We start from the raw sequence: 12,234 nt of genomic DNA on the forward strand, positions 1-12,234 counted from the left end.
TTACATCCTTGAAGATTCATGAAAGTTGGGCCAGTAGTTTTTCCATAATCCTGCTGACAAACAGGCAAACAAAACAAACTGAAAACATTGGTAACTACAGACAGAATACAATACTTCAGTGATCCATTACACATCGTCTTACTTCATGTTAAGTGTGTTTGCCTTAAAAAAGCAATATACAAATTAAAAAAACATATTTATCTTGTAGTATTGTACCTTTATGTTGTGAATAAGATTCAAGGCTCAACAAAACATAGATGAAGTCGGTCTAAAGCTGTTTTCTGTGAAGTCCCTCCCTGCTATTACCAGCTTTTATGATGAGCATTGATTATGAGGCATGGTGCTTCCTCTCTGCTTACCGTAACAATTTCAAAAGATGGTTAACGGCTTACAGTATCTGCACTCCACCAATACCGCACTCTACTGCCCATAATTACCAATTTTTCAAGTAAGCAGATCTGCACTGTGCTTCATAATCAGTTCTGTGCTGTAAAGATGTGCGGTAATATAAACTTGTGGACGGCGGTGCGACAGAGAAATTGCACAGGAGCCGTGGTATTGATTTCATTTATCTCCGCCGGTGCTGGGACTTGTAAACAGGTGTCTGCTGATTCTGTTGTGGAGTTATTCCACGCTTTGCTGGTAATGCAGGGGAAGAGTAATGCAAGGAGACACATCAAGGTCATCCTCCCCCTCAGCAGCCACCACAGAGGTGCATCTTATCCGCTTCACTGTCCCAGCAGCCAGCTGTGCAGGACTGCTTGCATTGGCCAGGTGTGAATGAATGTGAAGCAGCGTTATGAATGTGAATCAGGCCGTAGATGATAAAGAACATGTGCACCTTGAAAAACTTCCCCCCGGTGAATAAAATGTTAAAGGTGACTTTTAAACATCAATATATCATTGTCAAAGTAATTATAAACACTTGGTGTAATTACCATTCATGAACGAGACCACAATAGAGTCAAATAACTGCACCTCACACCAGCCGAGCTTTTGCTGATGCTGTTGTTTTTAAAAAAAAGAAATTTCTTATACTTACAGTACTTTTAAAGAGAATTTTTGAGCCACAGGTTTTTAACATGGCTGCAACAAATAACTATTTTTATTATCAGTTCCTTTATTGATTCTGTTTGTGATATTCATGGACAAGATCTCAAGGCGCAGCCAGAGGGAGGAGAGTGTCTGCATTAGGGATCTGAGAATTTCATCTCTGCTCTTTTCAGATGATGTGGTTCTGATGGCTTCATCGGACCGTGACCTCCAGCGTGCAACAGGGCGGTTTGCAGCTGAGTGTGAAACATTTGGGATGAGAGTCAGCACCTCCAATCTGAGGCCATGGTTCTCTGCCTTAAGACAGTGGATTGCTGGGTTGGGAGTGAGTTACTCCCCGAAGCAAAGGAGTTCAAGTATTTCTGGGTCTTGATCACGAGTGAGGGTAAAATGGAGCGTGAGATGGGCAGGTGGTTTGGTGTGGCATCAGCACTGTTCCGTTGCATTGAAAAAGGAGCTGAGCTGAAAGGCAAAGCTGCCATATTCCCAGTCTATCTACACTCAAACTTAGTATCTAACTTAGTACTTTGAAGGGTTCTGGCCAAATTACAACAGTACTATTGAATACCGATTCACATTAAATCAATTAGTGCCAAAATTTCAGTACCTGAGTGCGCACCTGGGTGAGAACACTGGATTCAGACAGGAGGTGGAAGTACAGCAAAGTGCCATGAGTCAGGGACGCCACCTGCAAAAGACCGCAGCGGGCCTCCTGGCTTCAGGGCACTTTGTAGCAGAGATAATTGAGCTCCACGGAGCTGACAGGTTCAGAAAAAGAGGCAGAAAAGTCTGAAACAGCCTTGTATTACTGCCATTTGTGAATATGTTAAACAGAGAACAAGAAAGACGAGCAGAAACATGCACATACACACATGCACTCACAAATATATATACAGACATAAGCAAGCAGACAGACAGACAGACAGACAGAGATGCTCAATGTGTCATGAGGAAAGAGCATGAAATTAAAATCGCTTGTTGACTGCAGCTTGTTTTTTATTAACTTACTCAAAAAGTAATGTACCAACGAAAGGTACCATTGGGTACTGGTACAGAATTCAAGGTAATGGCACCGATACCAGTATTGGTTTAAATGTGAATGACCAACCCTACCGATGATCATGAGCTTTGGCCGCTGACCAAAACATTGAAAATGGAGATGTAAGCGGCCAACATGAGTTTCCTCTGTAGGGTGGCTGGGCTCAGCCTTAGAGGTAAGAGGACCTCAGACATGCAGAGAGAGCCCAGAGTAGAGTCGCTGCTCCTTCGCATCAAAAGGGGCCAGTTGAGATGATTCCAGTATCTGATCAGGATGCCTCCTGGGTGCCTCCCGTTTTTAGCACATCTGACTGCTAGGAGAACCAGGTTCAGGCCAGAGCATGCTGGAGGGATTATCTCATCTGGCCTGGGAATGCCTCAGGATCCTCTAGAGGGAGCTGGAAAATGTTGCTGGGGACAGGGACGTTTTGAATTCCTGGCTTAGCCTGCTGCCCCCGTGACCCGGCCCCCCAGGTAAGCAGAAGATAACAGATGGATGTAGGCTTTGGCAATATCCATTTTTTCATACTTTCATACCTGCATGACAGTTTAACCAGCGACCTCTCAAGCCACAACCCAAATACCCCAAATACCCTTCAACAAGGGTAAAGGGAGTTTTTCTGTTTTACTAGACCTGTAACATTATCTCAACCACCTGCATCTTTCTCAGCTCAGCTGCCTGTTCCACCAGTAAAGACTGACCTCTGGTGGCATGTTCTGTGCACTACAATACATCAGCTCAATACAGCATTTCCATATCAGTTTTATAGATGGAAGGGCATCTGTATTTTTGACAATATTAAAAATCATATCTTTGGGACTTCTAAATACTCTGGTAAATCTATTAATCGTTCAAACATGTTATGAACTATTTTTGTACAAGAGAGGAAAATGTCACATCACAAGTTCCACAAGCCAGAGACGGCATCTATTAATTTCTTGTTTAGATGTACTGATTTCTTGTTTAGAAGATGTACTGATATTAATCCTCAAGGGGAAATTTTTTTTTTTTTTTACTCTGTTGTCATATACACACAGGCCTGAAATACACACACATGCACAAATAGGTCCTACACATGCAGTAAATAGAGAGATGTCAGACCGAGGGGGCTGCCTTGGACAGACACTGCAAGCAGTTGGGGGTTTGGCACCTTGGCAGTGCCCAGGAGGCAAACTAGCTCCTCTCCACCTACCAGTCCACACTCCACTCGGTCCGTACAGGGACTTGAGCCGGCAACCCTCTGGTTTCCAAGCCAGCTCCTTATGGACTGAGCTACTGCCCTTTTGTGTCACTAACAGTCTGAAATCCATAAGGTATCTGATTCACAATGATGTAAAACATAGGATAGCAGCAAATCCTTACATTTAAGAAGCTGAAACTACAAATGTTCATTTGTCCATCTTAAATGATAATTATTCACTTATCAAAACTGTTGACAAATTGTTTCAGCACTTCAGAATAGTGACATTTTTTGCTACAGCAGAAGAACTCAAGGAAAAAAAGCTTCAGCTCCCTAAAAACAGACCTGTCTTCCTACTTTGTTGTCGTAAAGTAAAACTTCTCGCTTCTTTTTCCCAGCTGTCCTCCAGTCACCTGAACATATATTTTTCTCTCCCCTTTCCATAAACTCTGCAGAAGTCAAGAACAATAGTAGACTGCAGGCACAGAACCATGTACAGTAGTATATAAAACCAGTATACATAATTAATATTCCCTGAAGAAAGATGTGCAGCAGTGCCTCATAATCTGTTCTACACTGTTAAGTCAAGAGTTAATAAAGACTAGTGGATGGGGCTGCTGCAGAGAAATTGCAATGTATTGATTGCACTTCATCACCAGCTGCTGTGAGTCACAAACAGGTGGTGGATAAAAATTGTTCTTTTTTTTATTGAGTCACTTTTGTCTTTGGTGTGGGGGAACAGAAATAGAAGGTGACATATCAGTGTTACTGACTGTCATCTGCAACTGAGTCATAAACAAAAACAGATTTTGATATTCTTTAATTTGATACCACAGGATCTCAGAGCAGGAGTCAGTGAACTTAAAATGAATTTTTTATCCATGTTCATGTTGTTTCAGCCGAACAAAAATAGCTTGTCAATCCACAGCCGAGATTTAGGAGAATCCTGAGCAACAACATTACAGACTTTCATCATTAGAAGCAACAAAAATAGGGATCAATGGACGAAAAGGCTTATTATGATGTGTTATAATAAGAAACAGTAAAACATCAGACCAAGTACTGTATCTGTAAGAAAGTGTCCAGAGACTATAAAAGCAGAAGTTACTGTTTAGGCAATTTGCATTCTTGTGTTCTCACCATATGTGATAAATAAGATTTATCTGCCAACTGACTTGGCCGACTAAAACAAATGAGAAATTTTAACACACTGTCTCCAAATAGAATCTATAATGTCTGATACAGAGCCAACACTGTAGGTAAAATGAGCAGATGCAAATAAAACAGCAATCTGAAACACTTAAGAGGTTTTCTTTTATGCCGTTTGCTCTAAGTTGAAAACTTGGCAATTCTCTGTAAGGAAACAAATATCTCTGATTTGATAATCACTACTTTTTCCTTTTGAAAGCTTGTACTAAATACACCAGAGACTGTGTTCATGGTTGTAGTTACGGCGTCCCTGGGGAAGTTGTGATGTGCAAAGCGGCGACCCGAGTTAAATGGAAAAGAAACCATGCTTAACAGGAGGAACAAGGATCTGACAGTAAGCCTGGGTGGAGAGGCATTTCAAGGAGTTAAAGCAGCAATAATATCTACCGAGGGATATCAATCCTGTTTTTCAGTGGCAAAGTGCTGAAAAAACTATTATAGTAATCCTTCCTCTTTAGGTCAAACATTCAATCCCTGTAGATTTGAAAGGTGACATTAAAAACCTTCCAGCTAGGTAGCTCCAGTCACAATGGCCACAGAAACTTCTCCACTTTCTCATTGCCCAACTGTGTATTTGGGGTTTTTTTTCTTGGCCAAATGTGTCAGAGCTGCTATAATCTAACTCACTCCTCAACTAGTGTAACCAGTGGCCCCCTGTAACTGGGGCGGGGGGTGGATTAGGACAATTCCAAGGGCCCCCAGGGGCATCTGTAGAAGCAGTAAAAGTTAAATATCCCCACTGACCGAAAAGTAAACATTCATATTGACTGACCACCCCCCTGTATCTGCATGAAATGGTTTGGTCCTGCCTTAGCGCACTGAGGTGAAGGTGCCTAGTAGCAGTCAGCAGTTGTGCTAGAACGCTACAGTCATTGTCATGCTACCTACTGTAGTACTAAAAGAAAATCCAGTTTTCACAAAAGGAAAGAGAGAAAGGAGAGAGAGAAGAGGCAAAAGAAAGGGTGTCAATATGTGACCCAGTTTTTCTCCGAGAAAGGTGGGTAGCCTATAGTCTGTGAGTGGTAGAGATGAACCTGTTAGCTTAACGTCCATAGTTAAATAAGCTAGCTACAGACTAGTGTTAGCCTACATTTCACTCCTTTTTAACCTACATTTAATCGGTGCAGGTAAATGTTTAGCAAGATATTCATATTAAATCACTTTGAGGTCAAGGGTACGCTATTATGCTATGTATCGTTTCGTATGGTATATCACTGTCACTTGTGGGGTTTTTTGTAAAGTGTTGGTATGTCATTAAAAAAAACCTCAAATAGTTAAAGCAATTGTATTAAAAAAAACGTAGTTCAGTATGTCATGCCTAAAAATGACATAATAAAGTCACAGTGTTCACTTTCCTGTGCATCCCTCAATCATATGCTGGCTCTAGCCATCTAAACTCTGAAAAGTCCTGATCCAAGATTTTTCCTTCAAATTGCTGTAAAATGGTCAGTTTAGCTGATAAGTTAAAATTTTACCGGGGGGGGGGGGGGGGGTAAGCTGCCGCCTCCAGCTGCAGTTTCTGACAGACAGCTTAGCCAAACCTCCATCTACAGCCTCTGCCATCAACCTGCAGCCACCACCACCACCTGCAGATTCTGGCAGACAGCTTGGACAAACCTCAAACTAAGCCTTTTCCAGCAGAATGCAGCTGCAGCCTCCACCTGCAAATTCGTGCAAAAGCTTGGTCAAATGTCCATCTAAAGACTCTGCCGTCAACCTGCAGCCACCAACACCACCACCTGCAGATTCTGGCAGTCAGCTCAGCTCCTCTATCTACAGCCTCTGCAGCCTGCATCTACAGCCACTGTTAGGAACCTGCAGCTGCATATTGTGGCAGAGCTTAGCCAAGCCTCCATCTACAGCCTCTGCTGAATTCAGTCATCTTGCCATGTGAAGACCTCAGCTGACCAGGGACCAGAGATGCACCAGGGACCAAAGAGCAGAGATGCACTCATAAATAGAACCTTTCAGGTAAGATAGACAATCATAACTGTGTAATAATAGCATACCTGGGCTGATGAATTAAAGCCACCTTTATGTTACATTCAGTTTACATCATCTTCTTCCTCTAACAGGTCAGCTCAGCATACAGCCTCTGCAAGCAACCTGCAGCCACTGCCTCCACCTGCAGCTTCTGACAGACAGCTTGGCTAAACCTCAGACACTAGCCTCTGCCCGCAACCTGCACCACTGCCACCTCCATCTGCAGGTTCTTGTAGACAGCTGTTCGAAAAACCTCCATGTACAGCCTCTGTCAGCAACCTGCAGCCATTGCCACCACCTGCAGCCGCTGCCTCCACGTGCAGATTGTGACAGACAGCTTAGCCAAACCTCCATCTCCAGCCTCTGCCAGCAAGCTGCACCACTGGCAGCTCCACCTGCAGGTTCTTGCAGACACCTGTGGACAAACCTCCATCTCCAGCCTCTGCCATCAACCTGCAGCCACCACCTCCACCTGTAGATACTGACAGCAAGCTTGGCAAAACTCTAACAAGAGCCTCTGCCAGCAGCCTGCAGCTGCCACCTCTACCTGCACATTCTGGCAGACAGCTCAGCTCCTCCATCTACAGCCTCTGTCAGCAACCTGCAGCCACCTCCTCCACCTGCAGGTTCTGGCAGACAGCTCAGATCTTCCATCTAAAGCTTCTGCAGCCTCCATCTACAGCCTCTGTCAGGAACCTGCAGCTGCCACCTCCACCTGCAGATTCAGACAGCCAGCTTGGCTAAACCTTAGAGCCTCTGCCAGCAGCCTGCAGCCGCGCCTCCACCACATGTAGATTCTGGTAGAAAGCTCAGCTCCTCCATCTTCAGCTTCTGTCATGAACCTGCAGCTGCTGCCTCCACCTGCAGATTCTGACAGACAGCTTAGCTTCTATATCTACAGCCTCTGCAGCCTCCATCTGCAACCTCTGCCAGGAAACTGCAGCCGATATCAGTAAATCTGGCTTGAATTGGTTTGAAAATGCTCCTTTGTCTCTCACTTTCTTACAAGTCATCAGTGTCTACTGTCTACAGTTTAGAATATTAGTATATCACTACAACGAGTCTTGAGTTTCAATTCCCAATAAGCCATCAGCAAAAGCTCATGAGTCATCTGCAATTATAATAAAGTATTAATAACAGATTCGTATCGTAATCCAAAGTTGTTTAGAAATTGCTTCTTTTTTTGGATGCCCTGCAGCCCCTTTCCAGAAGGTCAAACATTTATCTTCCTGATAAAGGAAGGATAAAAGGAATTCCAAATATAGCATCATTCAGATCCGATGTAGTTTCATGATATTGAAATCACAGTTTGGGGCTCTCATGATGTTCTGTGTCTTTCTCAAAGTGACATGCCTATCTAAGCTTAAAGTATTTAGTGAGTAAGTGTGTAGAGCAGGTGTCACAAAGTGTTTCACAATTAAAGACAACAAAGCAAATAAAAGACAGCACAACAGACACAACATACAGACATAAAACATGCCCAAAACATACAAATTATAAAATGAAGTGACATACCAAAAACTAAATAAAGGCAAGTCTGAAGAAGAGGGTCTTGAGTTGCTTTATAAAGGCATCTGCAGTGTCCACAGACCTGCAGTCCAACAGGAGAGAGCTCCAAAGTTCAGGTTTAGTGATGACCTCAAAAGCACAGTCTCCTTTTGTCTTGAGCCCAGAAGATGAAACAAATGATGAGGTGGTAAAGTTGGTGTAAAATGTGAGAAAGCCATGGCATGCATAAAGCATGTGACTAAACTTAAATGTCCCCTGAAGCTTCCATTCCTCTGAAGAGATTTAAAAATGGCAGCAAACTAAAGTATATGTGGTGTGATGAGGAGATTGTAGTCTTCCTCAAGTACACCTGCCACCAGCTAATATGTCTGAATTTGTATGGCAGTTCACTGATTGGCTCCAAGATACTTAAATGGGTCTTATAAAATAAACCAGTCAACACAGCCAGTTTACCTGGCCAATGGAAGAGCAGGAGCCGGGACACAAACATCAGAATGCCAATAGCTTGTTAAATGACAGTGTCTCACTTTTAATTGTTACATGTTAAAAGGTATATAATGCAGAAATTGTCGCTTTCTGTTTTTAAACACTTTTGCCAGTGAAAGTGAAAGCCAACCCAAGATTCACTCTCTGGAATGAGTTTGGTCCGCTTGGTATTTCACCTCACTATATTTTTGTTTTTTCAGCACTGTGTCAATGATTTTTATAGTTTCCTCTTGGATGCATGCTGCTTACTGTGTGGCATAGAGATTTGATCAGGCCTAAAAAATCAGACCTGACCCTACATAAAACCACACGGTTTCTGTTCGAACCTGATCCAAGCCTAAACCACGGCAGCAGTTTTTGGCATGCATATATATATATATATATATATATATATATATATATATATATATATATATATATATATATATATATTTCTTAAATATTAAAACAACATTTCTCCTTCTCTTCCTTCTGTTATTTCCAGAGTCTGACGTCAGCTCTGTGACTCACACACGACAGGTTATGCAGAGCACAGATGATGATCACTGCTCTTGGCTGCATGTTACCCACATCTCTCTCACTGCTGGGGAAGCGGCGGCAAACACTCCCAACCAAATTGCCATGCAGCCCCCTTCTCTCTCTTTGTCATGTTTTTCCCCAGTCCAATGCAATGATTGCCTTTTCCAAACCAGAACTGTCAGTTTCATCTGCCTCCTGTGCAGTTTGTGTACAGTATGTCAGCAAATGACTCCCCAATTCTAATATGTCAGTTTAAATCTAATGCTGAGTCTCCAAATTTTCATTAGTTTTAAGTACTGAGGGTAACACATCCTTTACTTAATCATGATATTACACAGACTATAAAGCTTGCAATTAAAATGAAAAAAAGACCCTGTGCCCAGTCTGGCAATCAGGTTTGGGCAGAGAATTAAAGCTCTAGTTTGACACCTGGTCGCTACCTTTTGGTAACATTCTGACTTCACCTGCGTACTGTGTCCAGGAACGTCCTGTACTGCGCAAAATCAGAGGAAAATACATGCAGAGGGCAGAGTCTCTGCAGATACATACACTGCCATAGATTTCTAGTGGGTCATAATAACTCTGTATCTGTCTCTATATTGTTATTTAGGAAAATCCTGCATAGTATACCTTTAAATACACACATGCAGTTCTAAATGTTTTAGAAGTTTCCACCTGCTTCCAGTCAAGACTATGCTAAGACCGAGATAATTGTCAGAAATTTTGGCATTATCTTGGACTCAGATTTAAATTTCAATAATCACATCATATGTGTCACTTCACCTGCTTACCACATCTTGAAAATACAACAAGAATCTGAGGAATAATGTCCGAGCAAGACTTGGAAAAGCCTTCCCACGGCAACTGTCAGGGCTATTCACAGGACTCTCAAAAAAAGCTCCTCCACAGCTTCAACTTCAGAACGCCGCTGCCAGGGTCCTGAAAAAAACTTGGAAATATGACCACTTAACATAAGTTGTAAAATCCTTACACAGGCTACCAGTAACTCAAAGAATCAATTTCAAAATTTTACTTTCTTGCGCATCTAAATATCAATGTATTCTTAGTAATTTTATCTTTATTTTCACTTGACACTTGCCTTGCCTAAACACATTATGGAGTTACAACTGTATAGGGGGTCCAGATGTTTGGGATCGACCCCAACATACAGAAATTAATTTAAAAAAATAGAGACCTGATCCAGATGGGACTTGATAACATTCAGACCTGGTTTGAGAAAGACTTGCAGTTGACAGGGACAGACTCAAACTGAGAGAACACCAATTTTCCCTGCACTTCCCAGTTCACAATCTCCGCCTCGCCTTAAAAAATGACCTTCTTCTCTTGTGATGATTATGACACACCACATGCTCACAGCTGAAGGCCAGTCCACTCAGATCCACTCACAACCACAAAAACCAGGGCCCCAAAAGAACAAGACACAACCTGGTATCACTTGACTAATCTGTGAAGATGAAACTCTTTGAAATGTCTTACTGTGGATGCAGTAGAAGTGGCTACTCAGATTCAAACCCCTGGAGCTTAAAACTAGACACGTGGTGGTCCCTTGAACACAAACAATTAAAAGAACATAAAATGATATTTTTGGATGATTAAATCTATTGTGTGTTTGATGATAAAATGTTTCAGAATGTTTCATTTGGTTTCTATGAAGTTATATTTAATTGCCATACAGATTATCCCCTTGACGCAGAACATTTAGCTCTTTGTTGTTGTTGTTGTTTGTGAGTCAAGATTTTGTGTCACAACCCACAGACTATTATGAACAAAAGCAAGTTAGGTAATAAATGTGATCAAATTTCATTATCATGTAAGGATTTATTGTGAGCCTTGGCACCAACGTGGGAGCAACAGCAAAACATATTTGTCTTGTATTGACAGCGTGCACACACACACACACACACACACACAAACAGACACACAAACACAGACAAAAAAAGACAGGGAGAGGAAGATGAAGAGAAAGTGAGCTGTTGATTGTCAGCACACTTTCATGAATACTTGGAAACACAACCACGCTCTCACCCACACAGTCCCATACAAAACCACTAAGAGGTAAAAATAGCCTTTGCTACAGTATTGGAGCACACAGCCAATTAACTGGTATTGTGTTTAGAGGCTTCCAGCACTCCAGAGGCTACACATCCCACCAGTGAGGATACAGAGCCCTTAGCTAAAAACAGACATCAGCTTTTGTTTTAGATGCAGAAAAGAGATAAAGGAGAAATCCCCCTCGGATACTCAAAACTGTTATGTAGAGCATAATCAATCTGGAACAATCCAGGCAACTTTTAGTGCTGTAATGTTACCTCTTTGTCTACCCACTTGCCACTAACCTGCCTTATCTACTGCTGCTTGTACCTACATTTGCCCAAAATGCCATTCGACAATCCCCTGAGGACGGACATGAACCTTTCATTCAGCTTTAGGTTTTTTTTTTGTCCCCAGAGAGGGCGATAAAAATAACAGAAAAAAGAGGCCCTTTCTCAGTACCTGCACTTAAGGTTTGGTGTACTAATGTGCACCACAGAGTACAATGCGTTTTTCATGTGTGAAAAATGAACATAGGACATATTTTTTCTGCCCAGTGTTCAGAGTTACCAGACCAATAAACAGCGAAAGCAAAAGGAGCTGTGTAGGTCTAGACATATCGCTGCAGGTTACATGAGAAAAAAGTAACACCTGCACACTTACGCCATGCTACACAAGTTTAATGAAGATGTTTCATCAGGTCAAAATGTTTGAGAAGTTGAAATCACACGTATATTTATAAATAAAGCACATCATAAGCTGACAAGCTCTATGGTTGCAGTTGTGGTTAACCAATAGAAGCACACTTAATAAATATTAAATATGTAAGAATATATATTTTTTATTCTTACATATCTAATATTTATTAAGTGTGCTTCTATTGCGGGCTTGCACAGAGCAAATTGCTACCTCCTTTTTCATTTCACTGTATGCGCACATGTGACAAATAAAGCACTTGAACTTTAAGTATAAAAAAGATGAAGGACTGTCCTATTCGTAAACAGAGATATCAAAAATGTAACAGAAGGTAATCCAAACTAAGAGTCCAGGCACTCTGGGGTAGTGTAAAAATCCATACAGATTGCACACAGGTGTTTAAATCAAGTCAAGCATGTGTTGGAGATCATGTGATTACATCATGTGACCAAATTGTCAGATCACGACAAGAAAAAAACAACTAAATATGAATGCATAAATCACAGCA

Source organism: Epinephelus lanceolatus, chromosome 16, assembly GCF_041903045.1.
Source record: "Epinephelus lanceolatus isolate andai-2023 chromosome 16, ASM4190304v1, whole genome shotgun sequence".
In the NCBI taxonomy this organism is placed as follows: domain Eukaryota; kingdom Metazoa; phylum Chordata; class Actinopteri; order Perciformes; family Serranidae; genus Epinephelus; species Epinephelus lanceolatus.